Source organism: Eptesicus fuscus, chromosome 17 (genome assembly GCF_027574615.1).
Source record: "Eptesicus fuscus isolate TK198812 chromosome 17, DD_ASM_mEF_20220401, whole genome shotgun sequence".
Lineage (NCBI taxonomy): Eukaryota > Metazoa > Chordata > Mammalia > Chiroptera > Vespertilionidae > Eptesicus > Eptesicus fuscus.
The window spans coordinates 11,699,590-11,724,023 of record NC_072489.1 but is presented as its reverse complement, the minus strand read 5'-3'; the positions used below and the strand labels follow the sequence as shown (position 1 = coordinate 11,724,023).

The 24,434-nt window shown below is 59.6% G+C and overlaps 1 protein-coding gene across 4 annotated transcripts in view; it reads left to right on the top strand.

Moving 5' to 3' along the window:
- The window catches only part of ZMIZ1 (zinc finger MIZ-type containing 1), a 219,785-nt gene that overhangs the window by 163,145 nt on the left and 32,206 nt on the right, over positions 1-24,434 (top strand). The window lies entirely within an intron of this gene.

Below are 24,434 nucleotides of genomic sequence, written 5' to 3'. Positions count from 1 at the left end.
AAGTTGTGTGGGTTGGTGCTGCGCCTGCGTGTCTGTGTCAAGGCCCTTGGAGCTGTCATCGCCATCCCCCAAGGAGCAGGGCCCAGGGCCTGAAAGACGGGCACTGCCTGCCTCCTGTCAGCAGCTCCAGTCGCTGCTCCTACCCCAACCTCCCTGCACAGGGCTTGGGCCTCCCTCCTGCCCTTTCTGAAGCACAGGGCCCTGAAGGACCTCCCTGCCCCACCCCTGAGGCTCTTAAAATGGGGCCACCCAGTGTCTTTCCCAAGGCAGTGTCGGGAGTCATTATGAAACCCACATCTGTCATTTGCTGGGTGACTTTGGGTAAGTCACTTAACTTCTCTAATCCTCTTTCTTCTAATCAATAAGATTGAGCTGCCTGTGCCTGCCTGCCTGGCACCCTGGCGGTGGAGCATCACGAGGTGGGCTGAGAGGGCTCCGCTCAGTGTCTGGCACCTGCTGACTACGTGGCAGCTCTCAGCACTAACCAGGTTGATGTGATTCTGCACAGCAGACATTTAGCTCCCAAACCAGCTGGGCTTTTGGTCTCTCTTGAGTTCCTGAGCCTGAGAAACTGGTTGCTTCTTTGTCCCAGCTCCATCTCCAGCCTCAGTTTCCTTTTCTGTAAGATGTCCTCGGAGGTGTTGTGAGCAGACAGGTAGGTCTTGCTGTGTAGTGTGGAGGGCGGGCCGCCCCGGGGTTGCTCCCCCGCCGGCGTGACGGTGGCTGTTGCAGACTGAGAGCCTGGAGAAACCAGTGGGGGAGAGGGGGTGCGAATGTCCCTCGTTCTGTCCTGATGAGCGGTCGCAGGTCTTTCCCCGGTGGCGGCCGCCTTGGAGGCCCCGGTGTGTGCCCCAGGCCTGAAGGAAGCACGCATGGCCGGCACACGCCCGCTTTCATTTCCCTCTTGAGGAAGTCTGCACCTGGGGCCTCTGAAGCCCTCTGGTGCACAAGAACTCTCTTCTCCCCTCTGAGGGCCATGGAGAGTTTGTTGGGGTCTAGGAGCCCCCAAATTGTGCAGGGTGCATTTTCTGGGTAGAGGGTCCATGAGCTGTGCCACGTTGAGGTGGTTCTGGGGTCAGGCCCGGGGCCAAGCCTGGCTGCCAGCTGTCCAGAGGGCTCCAGGAAAGGAACACGGGGACAGGAAATTCTAGGGATTGCGGGAAGGTCTCAGGAGCCAGTGCGCCGCTTCCTCTCTCACCCCAGGCCTTGACAGCGCTGCCGTGTGCCTGGCGGTGGGCTCCAGAGGCTGAGCAGCACTCAGCCCGGGCCTGGGGGACCAGACTGCACACAGGGAGAATGCTGGGGCAGCTGGGTGGGGAACTGAGGGGGTTCCAGGTGGGAGGACGTGGCCCTCCTGTGCCCCCCCCCCCATTAGGGCTGGAGGCCCTCACTCCTTAGAGGTTTCTCCTCCTGAGCCTTGCTCATCATTATATCCCCCTCCCTCTACTGTCCACACTCTAGGACCTCTATCTAACCCTCTGCAGGCCTCGGTTTCCTCATCTGTAAAATGGAATAGTACCTAGCTCACAGGGTTGTGGGAGCGTTAGAGTATATTCCAGCTGTAGCTTTGAATACAGTGCTAGGACCTGGTCAGCCCTGAGGAAACAGCAGCTGTCCTTGCTGCTCTGTCGTGGATCGCCTTGCATTTGTGCAAGGCCTGTTACACTGGGGACATGTCCTCCTACTTCCCTACCTTGTAATCTTCCATCACAGCCAGTACTTGTGGGAATGCCCTGCACCCCCACCCGCCCACCAGCCTGTGTGGGGGCCTTTACTCCAGTACAACACACGGAATGCTCGGCTCTCTCCCCCGCACCCCTACCTGGCCTCTGGGGCCCCAGGCCTCTTGGCCGAGGCTCAGGACTGCCTCAGTGTTTGCTAAGAGAAACTTGTGGCTGCTCTGCAGGCATGAGGACAACTTGTATAACCCTCAGTTGGGTCTGCTTCTCATTTGCTCACGAAAGGCCCTGAAAGCGCCAGGGCCCAGCACAGCCCTGGATGGAGGGCACACCTGCCGTCCTGGGAGCTCAGGGCGGCAGCGCCCAAAGCAGCGAACACCCACACACACCTTTCCAGACTCAGGGCAGCCTCACCCACTGGGTCTCAGTAACTTCTGGGGGTCCCTGCCCCACCTCAGGGGACTGCTCTTCTTCCTCTTTGGGGGAGAAGGGTGCAGGGAGGGCACACACCCGGGCTCCCTTTGAGGGCACGGGCTCTGGCTTCTGTCCAGGCCACTCTGACCTGAAACAGGGGTGGCTCCTCCACCCTCTCTGTGCCCCTGCCTGAAGGCACAGTGAGCAGCAGGTACCCTGGCAGGCAGGCTCCTGCCGCAGACGAGGGGGCATCACTGCCCAGCCACCCTCTAGCCCAGCACCCTCACGCCACCGCGGAATTAAGCCTCCCCGGACGGGACCGGCAGGCAGATAGTCCTCGGGGGCTCCGAACCTTCCTGAGAAATACATTCGATGACAGGATGAGATTTTGTTCTCCGCGATGGAGCTTTCTTCCCAGGCAGGGCTTCCTGGTGCCCATGCCCCTCACAGGAGTGTGCAGTGCTCCTGTGCTCACCTCTGGACAGGCCTGGCCCAGGCGGGCTTTTCTGGACACCTCCCTGGTCTGAGACACCTGGTACCCCCAGCCTCACTGGCACCCCGCCCAGCGATCTAGAGTTTGATACTTGAGTTGCCTCTTCTATAAATGGGGGCGCCCTCACCCGGTAGGCCTGTGGTAACAGCGGGCAGGGCTGAGTGTCCTGCTGGGCACTGCATCCCACAGCCTCCGTGCTGTGTGCTCACTAATGTCCACGCCTGCGCCCCTCGCGGTTCACGGGGCAGTAATTACAGCGCTCAGTCCAGCCCTGGGTTGTGCAGGAACATTGTATTCAAGTTCATGGCTACAGCTCATTCAAGTTTGGATGTGCTGCATTCAGATGGGCTACAGTACACACTAATATGTTTTGAGTGAGTGAATGAACAAACGGAGAGCTGGCTCTGGGTGGGATCCGGTGGGAATGTGAAAAACACAGGGACCCTGACCTCGGGGAGCTTAAGGTCCCCAGGTGAAGATGTTGGGGGTGGAGGAAAGGCAGAGGGTATGCAGGACTGTGCGTGTGCCTGGGAGTAAAGTGGGGTGAGCCCGTTGCGGGGGGAGGTGGGACTAGAGAATAGAAGTATAGGATGGAATGTTTTAGAAACGTTATGTGCAGTTTGCATCTGCACATGTATGTCATGAACCCATGCAACTGAACATGCATGTGTCCTATTGGACCCGTGTGGGACATTTGCATATTGGATGATTGTTGATCGAGTGTATGTGGAGGTGTTCTCATGGGTTTGTGCAGATTTGCTAACACGCAGTGTTGGCGGGTGTCTGTGGCATGGGAGCTGGGTGGCGTGTGAAGTGAACACGTCCCGATTCCTCTGGGGCGTGCCGGTGCCCACGTCATCTCTCCCACCATGTAAGGGCGAGGCAGGGCCAGTCTGTGTGACCTCAGGCAGGTCTGCGATGCCTCCACCTCCACATCCACAAACTGGGATGGTAATAGCAGTGGCCGCGAGATCGCTGTGAGGACCGCCGAGTCCACGTGCCTGGCACAAAGGATGCATTTCCTGTTAGCTGCTGTCGTCATGCTGAGGTAGGAGGGGTGTCCCGTGCAGGCAGGCCCTTGGCCCACTCCAACCAGAGGGCAGACCCGGGGCTCTGAGAGGGGCTCACTCTGAGGCCTGGACATTTCTGGGCACATTCCCCTCTGCCCCCAGGTGGCCAAAAGCATCTGGCACAGCGGCATTGCTCACGGCACTGCTCCCGGGACCGGGGGAGTCCTGGGAAGGCCCGCTGGTGCGGACCCAGAAGGCCTGTCCCATCTTTGGGAAGATGATTGGACCTAGACCTCCAGGGAAGGGCGTTCTGTGGCTTCCCCGGGAAATCGGCCCTGGCTGGCCACAGCTTCCTCTCTGCCTGTCTCGGGGATGGCAGAAGAATTCTGTGACTATTCTCAGAGCGCCCTGCAGACACAGACTCTTGGACTGTTGCTGTAGAGAGCCCTGCAGAGTCAGAGGGCTGCCTGCGCGTTCCACTCCTCGCCTCTCAGGGCCCCGACTTGCCCCATCTGAAAAATGGGGTTGTTGATTCCTATCCTACTTAGCACCAGGATTAAAGGACCTGGGGTAGGCTGGGCCTCTGAGCCCTCACAGCCTTGTTTCCTAGGCACAGCCACTGGGGCGGGAACAGGCCCCTCCATATCCTGCTGCCAGCCGTGCACACTCACCTGGGCTGCTCTTCCCCTTTGGGGGAGAAGGGTGCGGGGAGGGCAAACACCCTGGCCAGGGGCCTTCCCCTAAACTGCTCACCCCGGGACCGGACTTCGGGGTGCTCAGTCAGCAGGAGTCAGGGTTACAAGTTGGAGCAGGAAGTAAAAATAGCGATGTTTCTAGAGCTCTTCAGCCTCCTGAGAGGGGAGCTGCTGTCATCAACACTGAGCAGAGGGGAACTGCGGGCGGGGGTGGGAATGTCAGGGTGAAGTTCACGCTCCCACTCTGGCCTTCACCTTCAGAGTGTGTGTCTTTAGTGCCCACCAGGAGACCTCCGCCTGCCTCCCCGACAGCCCTGAGCCAGCCCTGAGCCAGCGTGGTGTTCAGACCGCAGGATCTGAGGTGTGGTTAGGGATCCCTGAGCAGAGCAAGGTTGAAACTGTGACCCCAAAAAAGATCCCACATACCCTGTGTGGTCACCCAGGCCACGCACACGAACACACGCACACATGTGCTCTCCACCCCGGCGTGTCCCTCTCTGTTGAGGCAACTCCAGTGCAAGGTAACCCCTCCCGGTGGCCAGCCCTGTGACTGTGGGAGACCATCTCTTGTTTGTGCACACACTCCAGAAGCCGATTCCCCGGGGAGAGTCATCTGTTTTCCTAGGCTGAGTCCTGGAAGTAGAATTAGGAGTGATTGCTCCCCCTCTGAGGTTTTCCACGGCTGCCTGGAATGCCCTGTGGAACCCCAGTTAGGCAGCTGGGGCACCTCAGTTCAGGGGCCCGCCTGGCTGGGGGTGGCCTGTTGGAGGGCCTGGCCAGGGCAAGCGCGGCCTGAGCCCAGGCCCAGGAGGGCCTACAGGAGAGGGACGGTCCCCTCCTTTATTCAAGGAGGGCCGGGCTCACTGCCCACCATCCCGGGCCCTGCCTGTCCTTGAGACGGCAGGCGGGCACAGCAGCAGAGTCGGGGTGCCCTGGGTCGGAGGGAGGCCACGTCATCAGGTGGGGGGACTTCCGTGCCAAGGCTAACACTGCGGGGAAGGCTCTGATGCTGCTCTCGCTCTAGCCATTGGGAGGTCACCGTGCTGAGGGATGGCCTGCCAGTCCCCGTTACTGTTGAAACAAGCTGCGAAGGCCCTGAGCCGGGCCTGTGGGCCGCCCAAGTCCTGCATCGCCAGTCAGCCTGACATTCGGTGCCCTGGGCCCGGGAGAGAGAGGTCCAGCTGGGTGAGGAAGGGCCTCCATGGAGAGGCGGCAGAACTGTGGAACCTGGAGGGCCATTTAGACAGAGAGGGGCAGCCACCCAAGGAGAGCTAGCAGAGGTGAAGGGCGTCGAACCTGGTATTGTTCGCCACAGCGATTTTCGGTGCTTGCTTGCATGGTCTCCGTGCACTTCTGCTGGGGAAGAAGGGTGTGTAGTTGAAAAAAGCATATGCCTTGTAGCCAAGCTCAACCTGCAACCGAGAGGTTTGTCTGAGCTGCACATAACAGCTGGTGCCTACTCACTCCCTGCGGGGCCTTGGCCTCCAGCCTGGACCGGCTTAGTCCTGTGGTGCCATGGAGTGTGCCCATGACTGCCCTGGGAGCCGTTGCCCCTCACCCAGCCCAAGCCTGTTCCCTGCAGCCTCTGGGAGGTTCGGGTTTCTGCCCGCCAGGTGGGCAGCTCTCCATTCCCCACAGCAGCAGCAGCAGCTCACAGCACTGCCCTGCTCCTGCCACCTGAGCCCCCAGGTGCCATCTGCCACCCTGTTTTCAGGCGGTCTTGGGGTAAGGGCAAGGAGAGGCAAGCAGATCCCAGATGGGGCAGGTAGGGCACTCCAGCCTTGACGGGCAGGTAGTATCTGGCCTGCCACCTGGCACCTGGTTGTCCCCACCTCTCCAGGAGTGGCGAGGGCAGGTGTGGTCCAGTGTGGGTGTGTGTAAAAGGGATCTCCTAGTATCTCTCTTGGCGTCTCTGCATTGTGAGCAGTGGGGTCTGTCTGGGCATCCTGTGTGGATCTGACCATCTCTGTCCCAAGCCTGGCCATTCCTGCCTGCCTCCCTGTGTCTCTACCTCTCCACCTGGACCTTCCATGTCGCGCTCACTGTCTGTGTCCCTGCCTCTGTCTCAGTTCTGAGCCAATGAGAGTGCCTTTACCGTCAGAGCCACCGCCACCACCACTCTCCCCCCCCACCCATTGGATTGCTCTACTTAATTTCATTTTCTCAGGGCTCCAACTCTCAAAAATAAACCCTCCCTCCCCACCCCTGCACTTTTTTGATTTAACAAGCCTGCTGGAAAACAATAGTGATTTCCGCATCGATCATAAACAGAAGTGATTACCATACAATTACAGCCTGAACCATCAGCCTCGATGCAATCACTGAGCCGCATTGTAAATCGGAAGACAATTGCCTGCAGAATTACCCCCAAATTGGTTTAAGTGGCAACAAAAGAGTGTTGGCATTTTGGGGAGGGCTGAGGGAACGCTGGTGATCCCAGCAGCGGGGTCTCCATTGGGGAGATCTCGGAGTCTTGCCTTTGAGGAAGTGGCTGGCTAGGGAGAGTGCCTGCCGTCTTCCCCACCCCATTCTTTTCCCTTCAATCACTTGCGCATCTTGGCACAGTTTGTTATGAACTCATTTATACTCATGTGTGAGTGGCTAAGCATACCTTCAACTGAGATGGCGGAGAAGGGTGCATCTGGGGGGAGGTGTCCCAGGGAGGCCTCCTCAGCTCCCCCGTATACTCTCCCCAAATCCCATCTCACCTCTGGCTCGGCCAGGCACCTTGTCCCGGAAGGCTCTTCTCCTGTCTGGCTCGCACCCTGCTGCCTTCCCTCCCCCATCTCCCAGCCTGGTGGTGATTTCCTGCCAGGAACCTCCTCCATTCCATCCAGGGCAGCCTACTCCTCCTGCAGCTGCACCAGCTGCAGGCCACAGTGCCCAGCCCCGTGGGCCAGGTCAGCCCACTCCTGGGAGCTTGCCAGCCACGGCTACAGCAAGTTCCGAGGGGGCTCACCAGGCACGCTGCCGGTGACCGGCCTGCCTCTTCCCGGCTCTGGTCCTGTGGGAAGTCCTGCCAGTGGGGCATCTCTCAAGTGTCGGGAGACCGGACTCCTGATCGCCTGCTGTTTCTGCGGGGCGCTTGTCTCCGCTTGGGGAGCCTGTTTCTCTGCAGGTCAGGCCACTCTGAAGTTACTGGGAAGCCTGCCCACTGGCACGCTCAGATTCCAGCAGATTTGTTCACATCTAGGTTCTAAGAGCTTTTGCATGTCTCATCTGATCCTCGCTGAAGGGTTCGCACATGCTTATGATTTTATGCTTGTTTTTCATAAAGGAGACCCCAAGGGTGACGCAGCTCATGGCAGGTCACACCGTCGATCCTTGAGGAATGAAGTCTCGGGCCCCTGCTGGAGTGCCACCCTCACCAGCCTTCCGAGGCCCGCAGGACGCAGGCTGGGCTGGGGCTGGGGCTGGGCCCGGGTGGGGGATCGTCTCCCCGGACCTTGGGCCTGCCCCGAGACCTCCGAGACCTCCAGCAATACCAGTCATTTGAATAGGCGCTGTGGGGTGCTGCGTCTGTTCACACATTCATTTGCACCTCTCATCCCCACCGCAGCCCTGGGGGCCCTCAGGTTCATTCCTGGCCCAGAAGCTGGTTTGGACCCCCGTGCTCACTGGCATCCTGTAAAGCAGGCAGAAGCCTGGTGGTCCTGAGCTCTCCTGGTCCAAGTGCCCCTGAGGCTCCTTGTCAGATTGCCCTGGTCACTGCTAAAGCCTCAGGCCCGGCCCATCTAGAGTTTGTATATTTAGAACCAAAAATTCTGTGGGTTACTCTGGCTCTGCCCTGTGCTGGGAGGGACCTCAGTGCTTGCCCTGGGCTTGGCCTGGCGGGGTTGGGGCATGCTGGGCAGGGCCTGGCCTGGAGGCGACTCTGGGGTACCCCTGTGCCTGGCACCCTCCTCCTCAGCACTGGCATTGAGAGGAGGACACCAGTCTAGAGAAGCTGACCGATGTAGTACCAGGGAGAGGCTGCCACCCGCCTCCTGCCCAACAGACCTGCCTCACCTGCCCCACCCTGGACCTTGCTCCCGCTGTGCGTCTCCTAGGTCGCCAGGGGTCCAGCGGGAAGGCAGAGCCACAAAGACATGAGTCTGTCTCTGCCACTGCATGGTTTGTGCCATCTTTACCTGGGCGCCTCAGTGCTTTCCCTTAGAACGGAGCCCGCTGACCTAATGGACTGTGAGACGGCAAAGGTGACCGCCTTGTCAGTTCAGGGTTTTCAGAGAGTGGCTGCTGTTCTCCTCGGCCTCAGAGGGCAGCCCTCCCTTCCAGGAGAGCGGGCCCAGCCTCTGGAGAGCATTTGCCACGTGCAGAGTTTGCACGGGGCAGTGTAAGCTGCCTCGTTGACCCTCCACTACACCCCCAGAAAGGCAGCGACCACTTGTATCCTCCGTGTCTGATGGCGGAGCCAGAGCCCCACGTGGCCGTTTACACTTAAATGTAATGAAGTCAAGTTAAATAAAATGTAAAACTCAGCTCCTCAGCCACACCAGCCACACACACCGTCCACTGCTCTTTTCAAGTGCTCCCCAGTCACACGGGCTGGTGGCTCCCGGTCTGAACAGCACAGACAGGAGGTTTCCGTCCTGCAGAGCTCTGTTGGACAGCGCTGCTCCCTTGTCCTGTTCCACGGGTGTGCGGTTGAGGATACGGGGCCCCACTTGTGGAACAGATGAAGGGAGGAGCGGCTGAGCGAGCCCCGCCTGCTGAAACTGAGGGTGCTCCCCTCCCCTCCTGCAGGAGGAGGCACAGGGCCAGCTGTGGGGAGTGATGGATGGCCCGTGCCTGAGATAAATGTGGCAGTCAAGGTAATCGGATTGGGTGAGACGGTCTAATTTGTAGGCGAGGGTAGGAAGCGCCCAGCCGTGCCTCGCCCCCGCCACCCATATTAGTTTAATCAAATGTCCAGCATCTAAATGGCTGGGCCCCGTGATGGATGGTGTGAGCTTTGTTAACTGCTCTTGCCCTGTCAAGCCAAACTTCCCGAGGCCACCAGGCTCCTGGGCTCTTGGATTTGCTTTTTCTTGCTTGGTTGTCTTAAGCCTCTGATTTCTCAGGGAGGAGGCGGGAGAGGCAAGAGCTGGGGGACGAGTGAGATGGAGTCAACCTCCCCCTCTTTTGCGCAGCCTTCCTGGGTGGCTGCAGACCATCTTGAGGAGCCTGACTCCCTAGAGCCCTGGACCTGGGCCTCACCGTGGCTTCCGTCTCTCTGGGCTAGCCTTCTCATTCTCTTAATGGAGTATTTTGATAGGCCAGAAGTTGTTGGCTTTAATGTTGGAAAATTGGTCATCTTTTCCTGATTAGTGCTTGTTGTGGCTCCTTTGAGAATCTTCCCCAATCCCAAGGTCATGGAGATAATTTCCTATATCATCTTCTAGACAATGTATTGTATTGCCTTTTATTTGTTTGTTTGTTTATTTATTTATTTACACTGAGTGGCCAGATTATTATGATCTCTGAACGCATAATAATCCGGCCACTCAGTGTGCGTGCGTGTGTGTGTGTGTGTGTGTGTGTGTGTGTGTGTGTGTATATAATTAGAGGCCCAGTGCATGAATTTGTGCATGAGTGGGGTCGGCCAGCCTGGCCAGGGGCTGGGGACATGGGCAGTTGGCTGGCCTGCCTGCTGGTCGAACTCCTGGTCGAGGGGACAATTTGCATATTCGCCTTTTATTATATAGGATGTACACTGAGTGGCCAGATTATTATGTGTTCAGAGATCATAATAATCTGGCCACTCAGTGTATTTTGGTCTGTGGTGTGAGGTAGGGGTCAGGTCCTCAGCCAGTCATTCTGAGCATGTGCTGTGTGCCTCACACCAGGCTGGGTCCTTGGAGAGGCGAGGAGAAACAGGTGTTCGCAAACAGGAGGCTGAGAACAGCATGTATGACACGCCACCTTTGTGTCAGGGTGGGGTCTGCCCGTCCGTGCCAGGCCCATGCCAGCCATCCATTGGTGTTGACTGTTGCCCCAGTTTCAGGCACTGCTCCAGGCCCCGAGGACGTGGCAGTGACCACAGCATGTGGAAACCCTGCACTGGAGCAGAAGCTCTCCCGGTGCAGGGGGTGGGCCGTCGTGTAGTAAATACGAGAGGAAGTAGAAGGTGCCCAGTGCTCTGGAGGAGGATTAGCGGGGGAGCGCCGGGGAGGGAGTTGGTGCAGGGGGAGGGGTTGCAGTGTATAAGCTGGAAAGGTCAGGGAAGCCCTCGCCGGTAAAGAGTAAGGATGCGCCGCGAGGGGTGAGCCGCATGGGTATCCGGGGCCGGGACCCTGCAGGCAGGCTTTGGGAAGGCCGTGCTGCATGTAAACGACAGGATAGCCCTGGATGGAAACACTGAGCTGCTGGCGTGGTTCCCTGGTGAGAGGAACCGCAGCGAGGCTGGGATGGGGAGGCTGTTTTCAGTGCACACCCTTTTTCTACTTCTGGGTATTTTTAGTCACACTCACACATAACGTCTTCAAAATAACATTCTAAAGTGAAGGGAGGGGGACGCAAGGCACAGGGAGGTGGAACCATCAGGTGTGATGGGAAAAGTGGGCCTAATCCCTCTTCTGGAGTCTATCTGAAATGTTAGCTTTCTGAGGAGAATGGATTTATGTGTTACTTACGTAAATAAAAGGTACTTTTATTAAGTAAAATAAATAGTGCCCACTTGCCTGTGGTTGTGGCTGCTGTCCTTCTCTGAGCACCAGCTCCCTCCTGTGAGGTGGGGGTGGTGACCCCCACTCCAGGGGGGTGTCAGGAAAAGAAACTCAGGAGAGGAGGCTTGTGGGGCGTTCCTGCCTGGCCTGCAGCGGCCCCTCAGGGGGCATGTCCCGCACATGCCTGTCTCTCTTCGGGGCAGAGGCAGAGAATGGGTTCCTGGCCGCAGACTCTCCAAGGGCCCAGGAAGGCCCGGGCTCTGGGTTCCTGCTCCCTCGGAGGCAGTCAGATTTGCTCTGGGGCCCTGCCAGGTGGTCAGTTGTATCAGGACCCAGGTTGCCCAGCTGGTGCTTGCTGGGCTGGGCCGGCTGCCTCCCTCTCTCCCCTCCTGGTGTTGCCTTCTCTCCGGGTGCTGTGTTCATTTTTCACTGCCTCCATCAGAGGCAGAAGGCACAGAGTGTTTCCTGCAGGGACAGAGCAGGCGCTGGAGGGGGAGAGGGTGGGAGAGCTGGGTGGTGATTAAACACTGCAGAGACCTAAACAAATGGTGCTCCCTCCCCCAGCCGCTCTGCAGGAGAAACGGGGAGCTAGCCTGAACTGCAGATGGCCCAGGCTGCTGTCTGTCCCCGCCTGTGATGACAGCTGCCCCGGGCTGCTTCCTGGGAGCCTCAGCGTGCTGAGTGAGCGTGCTGAGTGAGTCTGTGGGGCCTAGCGCAGCCCTTCAGCACCCGGAGGCAGGCCCGGAGGGAGGGTGCGGGCCTCACAGCTGACACTAGCAAGTGGTGGGGCTGAGAACGTCCGTGGGGAGACAAGACTAGTGACCTCAGAGGAGAGAGTCTTGAATGAGCCGATGCATGTGACGTGCTCAGAACAGAGCCAGGCCTGAAGCAAGCTCTCCATCGGTAACAGCCACTGTCAGGATGGCCTCTCTATACCTTGCGAGCAGCTCGGTGAGAGGGGTTTCCATCAGGTGAAGACATAGGTGCACACACCTGCCAGGCTCTTGCCCAACACCACACAGTTCACGGCCAGTAGATGACAGCCAGGCGCACCCTCTTCTGACTCCCCGCCCCGTGTTCTTTCTTTTGTACCAAAACCAGGAAGAGTCCAGGTCAGAACCCCAGGGCCTTGAATGCGGAGATCAGGGAGGTGAGCAGCGATGTCGGAGACCATCTGCCAAGCACTCAGCTCTCCTGGTCCGAGAGCTTGTGTGCATTCTGAACTCAGAAGGGGCAAGGGAAGAATGGTTCCTTCCTCTCCCCCACCCCACCCCACCCCTTGTTCATGCCGCAAACGACCACGGAGCTCACCCACCATTCTAGACCAGTGCTTCTCAAAGCGGGGTCCCCGGACCAGCAGCACCAGCATCACCTGGGAACTGGTTAGAAATGTAAAGTCTTAGGCTCCACCCCAGACCCACTGAATCTCACACCACACTGGGTGTGAGGCACAGCAGGCTGTATTTTAACAAGCTTCCAGATCATTCTGATGCGCAGGTAAAATTGGGAACCCCTGGGCGAGACCTCTGTGGTTCACTCCTGCCCTGGGACCTCACCTTCCGGGACATACATTCACCCAGACGTCACCCAGGTGTGCTACACCCTGAGTAACAGGTGCAGCCAGGAAGCACTAGATGTAAATGGAACCCTTATAAGTGATTCTTATTTCATTGCAACAAGGCAGCTAGATATTTAAAGAAACCTCACAGAGAATCATCTCATCGCGTACGGGAGCTTCTGCTGAGGGAACGCTCTGCTCTCGTTTCCTGTCCCATTCTCCCCCCCCCCACCCCCCCCGCACCCGCACTCCCCCCCCAACCCGCACCCCACCCCCCCGCCCCGTGTTCTATAAATTCAGTCTCTCTGTCAGGTTTTCTTGGCATGGTGTCCACCTTTTCATAGCTAAAACAAGTAGATGGCATACTATGGAATGACAAGTAAAATAAGGAAACACGTTAAATAAAATAAAGAATGACAAGTAGTCTGGAAAACGCACAGGTGCCCCTGCCGTTGAGGAGAGTCCTGAGGGATGAGTGAAGGCCAGTCTGGTGTTCCGGGCAGCTGGGACATCCACTGCCAACCCCACTGGGCATGGGTGGATTCCAGGGCTCCTTCACACACTCGCACTCGGGGCTTCTTGGAAAAGGAGTGGTGTGACCGACTAGGAAGCCAGTATTTGGAAACGTGAAATGTACAAGCAGGCCCTCCACTGCTCTTGCTGCATAGATGGACGAGAGGGGAAACCCTGCCGCGTGGTTTTGGGTAGAGAACCCACAGTGCAGGGTCAAGAAGGAGCATCTGAATCTGCCACTGAACACCCGTGGGGCTGGGTCACGTGTCCCTGAGCTGAAACACCTGCCTGTGTGCAGAGTGACTGCAGCCGGAGGGTCCCTCTGCCTCTGAGGCAGCTGGCTGGCTCGGGCCTCAGCTCACAGGCCTGCAGCGGGGAGGAGGAGCACTCACAGTGTCTCTTGCACCAGGAACCTGAGACTCAAGATAACCAGGGCGCTCAGCCAGGGGAAGGAGGAGGAGGGTAGGTGCAAATGGTGGGAGGCAGGAGAGCTAGGGGTCTCGGCAGCAGGTTTTCCCGAATCAGCTTTCTCAGAGAGCAGTGACCTGAACCCAGCTCTCAGTAGTCAAGGGTCACCTGACAAAGTAATGCCCGCCCCACCCGCTCTCCCTCCCTGTCCCTGCAGCACACACCCTCAGTCACTGTTCAGGGCGGAGAGGTTTCTCAGGCGGCTCCTCTACAGAAACAAAGGTGCCTGGGTATTCTCGGGTCCGGGACCCAGGACGGCCTCTGTGCTGCTTCAGTCGCAGGCCGGAGAGGGGCGGGGGCAGGGGGGTGGGGGGAAGGCAACTGCCATTTGACAGTCGTGGGGTTGGACACAGGGGCCAGAGAGGATGGAGATAGTGCACAGCAAGGCCTCCCAGCACACATGAAGGCCGTGGTGTTTAGACTCCGGGTCTCGGTGACCTTGGGAAGGAACTGGAACTGGCCTCGCTCAGATCTCTCCTTATGCTGGCAGCAGGAGGACACCGCCAAACTGCAAGCACCCAGCTGGGAAGCTGTAGAAGAGTCAATTACCCAGGGAAGAAGCGGATTCCCGCAATCCCTCCTTACCCCCCTGGCTCCCTGGGAGCAAGTATGGGCAGTGGTGTTTAGCCCCCGGGAGAAACTGCGCGTACAGAATAGGAAGTAGGTTCTCCAGGCGGCCCCTGCTGGAATGAGGGGCATGGCTCCAGGCTGCAGAGGCCGGGCAGGTGTGGCTCGGGTCTTGTCTTGCAGACACACTGGGAGCATGTCTTGGTATAGGGAGAGCATCCTTGCTGCGCTGGGCGTCTTCCATTCTGCTCAGGTGCTGCCGCGGAATGAGTTGGAAGTGGGGAGACTGGTGACTCAGCACCACCACCCCCGCCCGCTATGGGTAGTCTGGTCAGTCCTGGGGTAGCCAAAGGGACTTGTCCTGTTGGAACCCATGTCCTCTCAATGTGGGGTGTAGGCACACAGAGGTCTCCTGGCCTCAGTCTCTCGCTTTGCTATTAACGCTGTATAGCTCTCAGCGGAGGTGGTCTAGATCCCACCCTTGCCCTGCTGCCTGCAAATCTCTCAGGCTAAGAGGAGGCAAACCTGCTCGGTCCTGGCCTGCTGAGCCAGGTTACCCTCTTCTCTGTGTCACCCCTCATGTCTAAAGTGGGGCCTGTGATACCCCCACCCCCTGGTGGCTTATGAGAGTCCGGGGGCCAGGGGTGTGTGACCCAGCCCCCTCGAGGGGACACAGTGCTCAGTGGCAGCTTCCTGCCAGCTGGTCTCCCCGGACAGCAACGCTGACCGACGCCCCTGCCCGAGCCCCTCCCTCAGGCTGGAGGACGGAGGCGCACCTACAGTAGGGGGGTAGCATTCTCTTTCTGACAAAACTGCTCACCTTGAGCTGCTTTGGGGTGTTTTTTCGTTGTACCTGCGTTATACAGGAAGGTTCAGATGGTGGTGGGAGGGAGGGAGTTTTCCAGGCTGGGATTTTCCTAAAGCCTCAGCCCGGACAGGCTCAGCCTGGCTGACTTCTCGGAGTCTGCGTCGCCTGCTCAGCAGGCCCAGCCTCCCCTGGGTGAGGGATGGACAGCCAAACCGGTTTGGGAATCAGCCCTGCCAGCTCTGAGGTCCCCAGAGTTCAGTTCCCAGGGTGAGTTCACACGCCTTGAGACTCCCAGCTCCTGCCAACTCGGGCATCCCTTGGGGAGAGGGGGGTGGGAACGGACCAGTGTTCCTGGAGGGAGGAAATGGCCGAGTCCCTCGGGCTGGGCTGGACCTCAGGACCTGCCAACCACTGGGAAGCAGGTAGGGCCCAGTGGGGTGGGCGGGCGGGGGGGGGGGGTTGTCATGAGCCTCCAGATGCATCCTGGGCCGGCCACACCATCACCTGGTCGGTCTCCCTGTGTGCGGGGCAGCCAAGAGGCCAGGCAGGAGAGGGGCAGGGTTGTTTTTTTTGTTGTTGTTTTTGAAATATATTTTTATTGATTTGTTACAGAGAGGAAAGGAGAGGGATAGAGAGCTAGAAACATCAATGAGAGAGAATCATCGATCAGCTGCCTCCTGCACACACCCTACTGGGTATGTGCCGCAACCAAGGTATATGCCCTTGACCGGAATCGAACCTGGGACCTTTCAGTCCGCAGGCCGACGCTCTATCCACTGAGCCAAACCAGTTCGGCAGGGGCAGGGTTGTTTTGACCTTCTTGCCTACACAGTGATAGGAGATGGCAGAGCAGGCAGCAGAGTGTGGGAATGATCTAGAAAAACCAGAAGTAGCTGAAACTCAGGACAGCGTGCTGCTGGGTGCTGTGATACGGCCGTTTTGCAGGAGAGCAGGATTTCCCCCAGGAAAACCTCTCTGGTTTTATGTCCCAAGGGTCAGCTGTCCGGGTCCCCTTCCAGAAAAGACATCTCCTCTAACCAGGGGGCATCTTCCTCCTTCAGCGTCCTCCCCTCCCAGCTCCCGTCACCCCTGGGTCCTGCACACACCAGCCGTCAGGCCTCAGGAGATACTCCCCACTCTGGGCTCTCGGCCTCAGTAAACCAAGCTCCTGGGCATGTGAGCTCTCTGGAGCCCCTCCCATCCACAGCCCACACCTGGTCGGGGCGAGTGTCCAGTCCAGGTGTGAGGCTGGGCAGCTCATCACAGCACCTGCAGGATTGAGAAGGGGTCGAGGCTGACCTCAGCTCCGGGAGATGTGGCCCCACTGTGAGGCCAGGGCTGAGTCCTGGGCCATCTGACGTCAGAGAGCCCAGCACCTGGTCTTTCACATCCGGCCCAGAGAGAGAGAGTTGCCCGAGGCGCCACAGGAAGTTGGTAGCAAACTGGGACAAGAAGCTGGGACAATGCCTGATCGTGGGAAGGTGGGCCGGAGTACAGAACTGTTGTCTGGGGGTTGTGCCTGCTCCCAGATACGTGACATCACAGATTTGTGGGGTGAAAGGGAACCGCCCTGGGCCGGCAGCAGAACCTCTGTCCTGCAGTGTGGTTGTGGGTGAACCACTCCCTCTTGGGCTGCCATTTCTGCTTCCTAAAACAGACAGGAAGAGTCCTCGGCCTGCCCCTCACTGCGTGTTGTGGGCTTCCATGAAGCAGAGGGCGCCAGGCTGTAGGGAAAACTAAAGGGCTGTCTGTGCGTCCCCCTGACCCCATTAGGTCTTCACTGTCCACGGTGGGGAGTGCCACTCCATTTCACAGACACGCCCACACAGCCCTGGGTTAGTGGTCATGATGGGACAGACACCTGGCTTCCTGAGGCCCAGCAGCCACGGCCCCGGCCCCGCCCCTCTGGTCATGTGCATCCTGTGCTGTTTCCTCCTGGGAGGAGATGACCCGAGAGAGATGGCAGGGAGGGGCTCTTTTTCCATTCCTGGGGGCGCCCAGCGGAGGTGGGCCTACAGAGGACAGCTAAGTAGCAGTATTTTATTTGGGCAACAGCACAGTAGATGGGAGACAGAAGCATCTTGATCCTAAAGGGGTATGTGCTCAATATCAACAACAAAAGAACAACGTACTCTTATATAGTCCTTCCTCTGTGTCAGGCATTGTACTAGCATACTATGTGTATTAGCTTGTTTAATTCTCATGACAATTTAGGAGCTGGTAATGTTTATTATCCCCATTTGACAAAAGGGAAAACCAGGGTACGGGAAGGTTAAGTAATGCCCCCAGGGTCACACAGCTGCTAAGTGGTTGAGCTGGGATTTGAGCCGCCTGGGTTCAAATGACCCTGATAGTCCGGGTCTCAGGCACAGTGTGCACAGGGCTCGGCCACTCTGCCTTCTGGAGGCAGCAGGCAGTCAGCATTCTATAGCTCCCAGGTTTCCAGCTGAGACTCTTGGGCACGGAACTAGCCACTTCTCACACGTGGTTTAAAGCTCGGGCCTTCCCTTCATTGTGGGGCCCCTCGCACCAGGCCTGAAGGCGGAGGGTCCTCCTGTTGCCGCCTCACTTTACAGCTGAGACAGACTCTCCCAGGCCTTTGTCATCGCCAACCCCATGTCCTCCCGCTTCACCCTCCCTCCAGGGCCTCACCTCTCCTCTGCATGGGTCTGGAATCTGGAACCCTGGTCCCCAGGTGCAGGCAGGAGTTCCCACGCTCCTGACCCCCACGCTTCCCTGGGCAGTGGTCCCAGGACTCCGTGTTGGGAGATGGAAGAGGAAGGTCAGAGGGTAGGAGGTGTGGCCTGGGCTGGGGAGGCAGGAAGAAAGCAGCAGCGTCCCCCGGGAGCGCTGGTGCGATGCTGTGGGAAGGCCGCGTGGGCAGACACCATTAACATGAAGACCGGGGCCAGCCCCTGAGCAGAGGGAACCCAGGGCTGCAGCCGGCCTCCCAAGTTAAACGAACTTGTTGTTTCTGTCAGCTGCTTACCTTCCAGTCCCCATTTGGCGAGGCTCACCATGGCTCTGCCGGTCGGTCACAAGACAAGGGTCACCTGACGTGGTTGTAGGTTGTGTTTGATGGAGCACCAGCCTCTGTACACCTCCGTGATGGAATTCCTCTCAGGCTAATGCCCCAGGGGCTAGGCCCCTGCCCTGGAGGGATGGGGAGCTGCTGGCAGGTTTAAAGGTCACGGCGGCAGGTCACGGGTATTACCCTGCTAGTCCGGGCCTCGGGCACAGCGTGCCCGGTGCCTGTCCCTCTCTCCCGTCCTTTGCCTATTGGGTTATCCAGCTGTGATTCGTTTCAGTGCCGTAGCCCTGTGTTTGCATAGCCTGTGCCGGACAGCGCTCTGGGTGCTGGGGTGGCAGCACTGAACCCCTCGGATCCCAGCGTGGCCCTCGGGGCTCCTGCTCTCGCTGTAGAACACCACAGCTTCCCCCAGGAGGCCACTGAGCCCCACTGTCCACCTGGACCGCCGCTGGGGACGCGGTCGGAGAGGTCCTCTCGCTGTCTTGCCCAGTGCGGGTTGCTGGGAGGCGGGTCTGGAGACCGAGAGAAAGGATAGGACACGCTTGTCATAATTCAGGGGAGAACAGACACGGCGGCAGAAGGTGACTGGGACAGAAAAGGAGCCAAAGGGACAGACTGCAGAGACGCAGGCCATGATGATCTGAGGGTGGGGCAGGAGAGGGCAATGGAGGGGCATCACCTGGGGTGGCTGAGGTGCTCCTGGGAATCCAGTGGCCGCGGCACCAGCACCTGAGGCAGCCGGGGGGGGGGCAGGGGGGCGGGGAGCCCAGCGTGAGAGGGGGGAGCCCAGCGTGGATGCCTGGTTCTTCCATCCTGACTCCCCAGTGCGGCCCTCCAGCTGTCAGGCCAGACTCCCGCCCTGGGAATGGGACCCCCATGCTCTGTTGCCATTTGTATGGATTTAGTTAAGTGGATGGTATGGGAGCATTTGAAAAGATGCCATTCGTGTTTTTCATTGGCAGTGAACCCCGGTTGCATGCTCCCGGGACCTCTCTCTGCCCCATTCTCCTCCCCGCTCCACCAGGGCACGGCTTGAGAGGGCCACGCCTGGCAGGTCGCCTCCTGGGCACCCAAGTCCTGTCCATCCTGGGTCTTGGAAGCCCCTCGCTCTCTCGCTCACACACACTGTTCCTCTGTCCGGCAGCAGCCTGTGTGCAGCTGGGGCGCTCTTCGATACAACACGCTTTTGTTTCATTTGCCGGAGGCGTCCCCAGGCGGCAGCACCTTTGATAAGCCTCCTGTTTGGCCCCCACGTCCAGGTCTCTGCCCTCCTCCTGGATGGCCCACTGCCGCTCCACCCCTTCCTGATGCCCAGGCCTGACCGGGAAAGAGCATCCCAGGCCAGCTCACCTCCCCCTGCTCGCCTCACGGGGAGAGCTGCCTTTTTTCCTGTGGCCACGATGGCTGCCTCTGGTTTCTGGCCCCTCTCCAAGCCTGAGTGCAGCCTGGGAGGGACAGCCGCCCGCACGTACCCAGCGAGCTTGTCTGCCCCTTCGATGCTCTGGCTTTCAGACCCCAGCCTCTGTCTCCCCTCCACCCCACCTGCTCCCTGTCCGCTGGCTAAGAGCTGCTCCGGAAAACGCAGCTCCACCTCCCTACCTGGAGCCCCGGCAGTTCCCACGCCGGGAATGCAGGCTCCTCCATCCACTGCCTCTCAGAGAAATGTTGCCCTGGCCCTGGTCCATCTGGTCAGCCCAGCCTGGGCGGCCGCTCTGCCGGAAGCTGCAAATACAGAGGCAAATGCAAGGCTGGTCACTGTCCCCGAGGGGGGCACACCGGGGACCCGCCAGGGCTAAGACTCCCCAGGACTCCACTGCAGACCCGCCTCACTCTTTCATCTCTTTGTTGTTGTTGTTGTTTCTTGTCCTTAAAGGACACGGTAGTGGGTGCGGGCTGCAAGGGGGGGTGGGGGGGTGCGGGAGGTGGCCAGGAAGATCTTGGGGCTCTCCCATGGCGCCCTTCCCTCAGACCTGCGGCCTGCACCCCCTGACTCTCAGGCCCAGCGTTCACTTCCATTTCTCTTCCAGAGGAGCTCATGGTGCCTTAGCCGTGGCGTCCTCTGGTGCAGGGCCCCTAGACACGTCTCCCGGAGCCCAGGAATGGAAGGTGCGCCACCCCTGGTCCACACACCCCCCATTTCCTGTCCCTCTGGTGCATGCCACACATGGCACAGCATCTGCCGTGAGGCACGTGCTGCTGGCAGGTGCCCTCGCTGTTTACATCCGTGGCAGGTCTGGAGTGGACCCCGGTGTCCCTTGGGGTTTCCGCGACTGGCTAGAGAGATGTGTCGGCAGTGGGAGCATCCCAGGTCAACCGTCGTGTCTTCTCCCTCCCAGGAGTCCCCTCTCCCTTCCACTGACCCCAATGGACATGGCCTTCTGGAATTTGGCTGCTAAAGGCCAGGGCTCAAGATGGTGCCAAGTGAAACCCCGGGCCTGGGTTGTGGCTGTTCTGGACCCTGAGGAGCCTGCCCCTGCCCACCCCATTCACAGCTGCGGGGGTTCCTAGTCGCCTGCCCGGGGCCTCGCACACACGGCGGCCCCCACCACCTGTGACTTGCAGAGCTCACGCCTACCCAGTTCACGTGTCTCGGTGCTCTGCCATGTGGTCAGCGTGCACAGAGATGCCAGGGCCCCGTCTGTCCTGGTGGTCACTCATCCGCCAGCCAAGGTCGGTCACACGAATGGCCGTTGTCACCAGCCCGCGGGTAGCACTGACTGTGTTGCCTGGCGCCGCTCCTGCGCTTCTCCCTGGTGACTTGGCTCCTCCTTACAACTATGATGGGAGTGGAGTTACCACCACTCCATTTTAGAGATGGAGAAACCGAGGCATAGGACGGTCAGATGCGTTGCTGAAGGTGCCACGTGGGTGGCGGAGACAGAGCTGGGATCAGGCCTTGCAGATCCGTTCCGGAGGCGGCGTCTCCCCAGCTTTCCTGGTGTTACGTGGTGCGGTGGTGGCTATTGGATTGAGGGGCTGTTTGCTGGGGCTGCTGTGGTCTCTGCCCCTCCTCCCTCCCTTTCTCGGGGACCCCTGCGGCTGGTTGACAGCAGGCATTACGGCTCAGGTCCACTCGCTGAGGTGGGCAGCTTCTGTGAAGCCCATTTCACAGATGTGGAAATCGGAGCTCCACGTGGTGAAGCGGCTTGAGTGGCGGGACACACCTTCTAAGTCCCGTCTGTGGGACTCGAGAGCCTGGGCTCTTAGCCCTGCTCCCCACGGCCTGCCCTCTGTGCCCCCCCTCCCCTCCCCTCTCCGGGGTGCTGTGGCACTGGTGTCCCTCAGGGCTTCTCTGACACCTTCTGGAGGGGCCTGGAGTGGCTTCCTCTCATTCACAGGGCACCTCACTGCCTGCGGGAAACAGCGCATACGCACGCACGTGTGCCCTCTGCCCTCGGGAGACCGCACGCAGCGTTTTCGAGGACCGTGTGCTCCCTACGCACCAGACACTGTTTTAGCCACCTGATGCGCGTTAGTGTCGTTCAGACATCAGGGTAATCCTACGGAGTGTGCATTCGTGTTATGCCCATTTAACAGATCAAAAAACTGAGGCCCAGAGAGCTTCTGTAAGTTGCCCGAGCTCACGTAGTTCTCAGTGGTGGAGCTCACAGGACGAGGGAAGGTGGCTCCCCGGACAGTAGGAGGGACACTCCTGACCCTGCCTGCACGGCTAGTGTCTCCCTGAAATTCTTATGACCGGTGTGCTCTGCGCACCACACCAGGCCTCCCACCTCCCTCCCCATCCCCGGACTCTTCATGCCCCGTAACCCCTCCCCCGTCCAGCGAGTGCCCGGAGCAGAGACACACAGGACAGCCAGGTCCGGGGCACATGCAGACACCCTCCCGGAGCCCTGGACACCCCCCACTCCCCCGCACTGGGCTGTCTGTGTGTGTGTAATCTCTCCCTGCCTCTGTCTGCCGGTCCTGCTGGTTCTGACAGCGCCCAGACTCCCTGTCTGGCTGCACATTCCCACACGTTGTCATTCACCAGCATTTGCCTCAGAACAGCCTGTGTTGGCTTAAGCCGTGATGACAGCATGCACTGGGTCCGTCTGCCGCGCATCTCCCCGCCCTGATGCGTCTCCCCGCCGTGTGTCTGCCGGGGTGGGGGGGCGGGGGGGGCGGCGGCCTCTGTGCTCAGGCCGAGGGGTGAGGGTGGTGCTTCCTCGCTCCCCATCCTGTCCCTCTTAGTTGTAGGAACGTGGCTGCCCTGGCATTTGTGTTGTGCACTGGCTGCCTAATGCCCACATCCCATCTGTCACAGCATCCTGAGCCCTGCCACGCCACCAGCCTCCCTTCATTTCATCGCCTGTAAGGAAAAGCACTCCATTAGTGATAGGAAGATGAGGGCGGTCCTTGACCAAGCAGGAGGGTGGCCCGTGTCGTTGGAGGAAAGCTCTGAATGCCTCCTGCATGGCTCGGTGGCCCCCAGGAGGAGCGAGGGGCGGGAGGGCAGGGCGGGCAGCGGCGCACCATCTGTGCCGTCCTTTGTGCTGGCAGCTGAGCAGTCCCTGCATCGCTGTGATCCAGCGCCTCGTGCTTGGCGTGCAAATGAGTTTCCAGATGCCCAGTGCCCCCCACACAAAGAAGCAGTAACTAGGGTCCTGGGAGAAGAATGGAGCAATCTAGAAATTCATTTCTGTTTGTGAATAGCTGCTCCCCCCTCCCCCCAGCTGCGGCAGACCTGTGCTGGGCACCCGATCTAGAGGGGTTGGCCTCGGTTTCTGAGCAGACACAGGCCAGGGTGGGGGCTTCTCTCCGGCGCGCTCCTCCCTGAGCGGTGGTGGCTAGATGAGCCCCCGGGAAGGGGCAGGACACAGCCTTTAAGACATAGCCCATTGGCACCGGCCTGGAGAGGGGCAGGGGTACTCTACGGGAGGGGGTGCATGCTGGGTCGTGGCCCCCACGGGCATCTTTGTGCACCACACAGCTGAGAAGATATGCCCAGCGGCCCTGGTGGGACCCCTCACCTTCCTGCCCCATTCCCTGTAAGAACCACTGCCCTTCCCTTGACCTTGGACCCCAGCCCGCCCATGGGAGCGTGGGCGCCTCTCGCCTGGCAGCTCACAGCCGGACTGGATGGGCGGAGTGCCTCCTGGACCCTGCCCACTCAGTGAGGGCAGGAAGGAACCCGCTGCTCCCCAAATGCTGGGCCCCGTTTTCTCCCCACTCCTGATAGAGCTTGCCTGGGCCACAGGCAGGGCCAGAGCCTGGCAGAGTCTCAGATGGTTCCCAGCCCTGCTGATGGGGGACCCTACTCAGATTCTGAGCGGTTTGAAGCGGCAGCTGCCCAGCCACCCCCGGGCGTCTTTCCCCAGTGCCAGCCCAACATGGGAAAGGGTGGACTCAGCCGAGGCCTGCGATTCTGTCCAAGGGGCTGGAGGCCATGCTGCTTGGTGTTTGCCTTCTGAAGGGTTTTCTCTCTTCCCCACATTCTGGTCCCATGTTAGACTCTATCACTGGGGCAAGGGCACCAGCTGTGTGTCTGGCCCTTGCTGGTTACTGTGGGCGAGTGACTTCGCCTGCCTGAGCCTCAGTCATCTCATCTGTAGAATGGGGATAATAGCTGACATCCTGGATCATGTGGGGCGGATTTGAGAAAAGGCCACAGAAGCATGTTGCACAGCGTTCGGATGGGAGACCCTGGAAATGAGGGAGTGGACTCTGTGTCCAGACAAGTGGCTGAAGCAGTCCTGGGTTCAAAAGGTCCCTGGCCACCTGGCCTGGTTGACTATTTCCAGAGCTATCAGATCAGTCTGGGGAACTGCTCATGCAGGAGTGGGGCATGGCCAGGGTGTGGTCCTCTCCCCCCGCCCCCGCCCCCCCCCCATTGGCTTCTGCACAGTCTCAGCAGTTCCCCCATCTGCTCCTCACCACAGCCCTGGGAGGAAATCAGGGCAAGAGTCATCATCACTCCTCTCCCCTGCAAGCAAGCTGAGGCCCAGAGAGGGTCTGCGAGCTCCCTCAGGTCACACAGCAAGCTGGTGACAGCCGAGCCCTCCTGACTCCTCCCTCCCTCGCCAGACCTCGGCTCCCTCTTGCACTTTGGAAAGACTGACCAGACATGCTGACCTTGAGGGTGCTTCTGGCCCCTGCTGGCCACACTGGGACAGTGAAGGATGGAAGAAAAAGGGCACTTTCCTACCTGTTCATTCGAGCCACTTTTCTCTTGGTTTTCAGGGCCTCTCGAAGGCTGGATGTGGAGGGTTCCCATGTGTTCCTGCCTTTGGTGCCCTTGGGAGACCCTGGCTTATCCCCCCACCCACCCCCCCGCCCCACCCCTGGGCAGCCCTCTGGCCTGGGAGTCCTGTCTTCTCCAGCCTTGGCCAGCAGCGCAGGGCCAGTCTGGGGTGTGACCGAAGCTGTGCGCACACTGCTCCGGGGAGCCCATGGTCGGAGGGGTTCCCGGGAGAACGGTGCAGGCACTCCTGGGCCATGGTCGGAGGGGTTCCCGGGAGAATGGTGCAGGCACTCCTGGGCCATGGTCGGAGGGGTTCCCGGGAGAACGGTGCAGGCACTCCTGGGCCATGGTCGGAGGGGTTCCCGGGAGAACG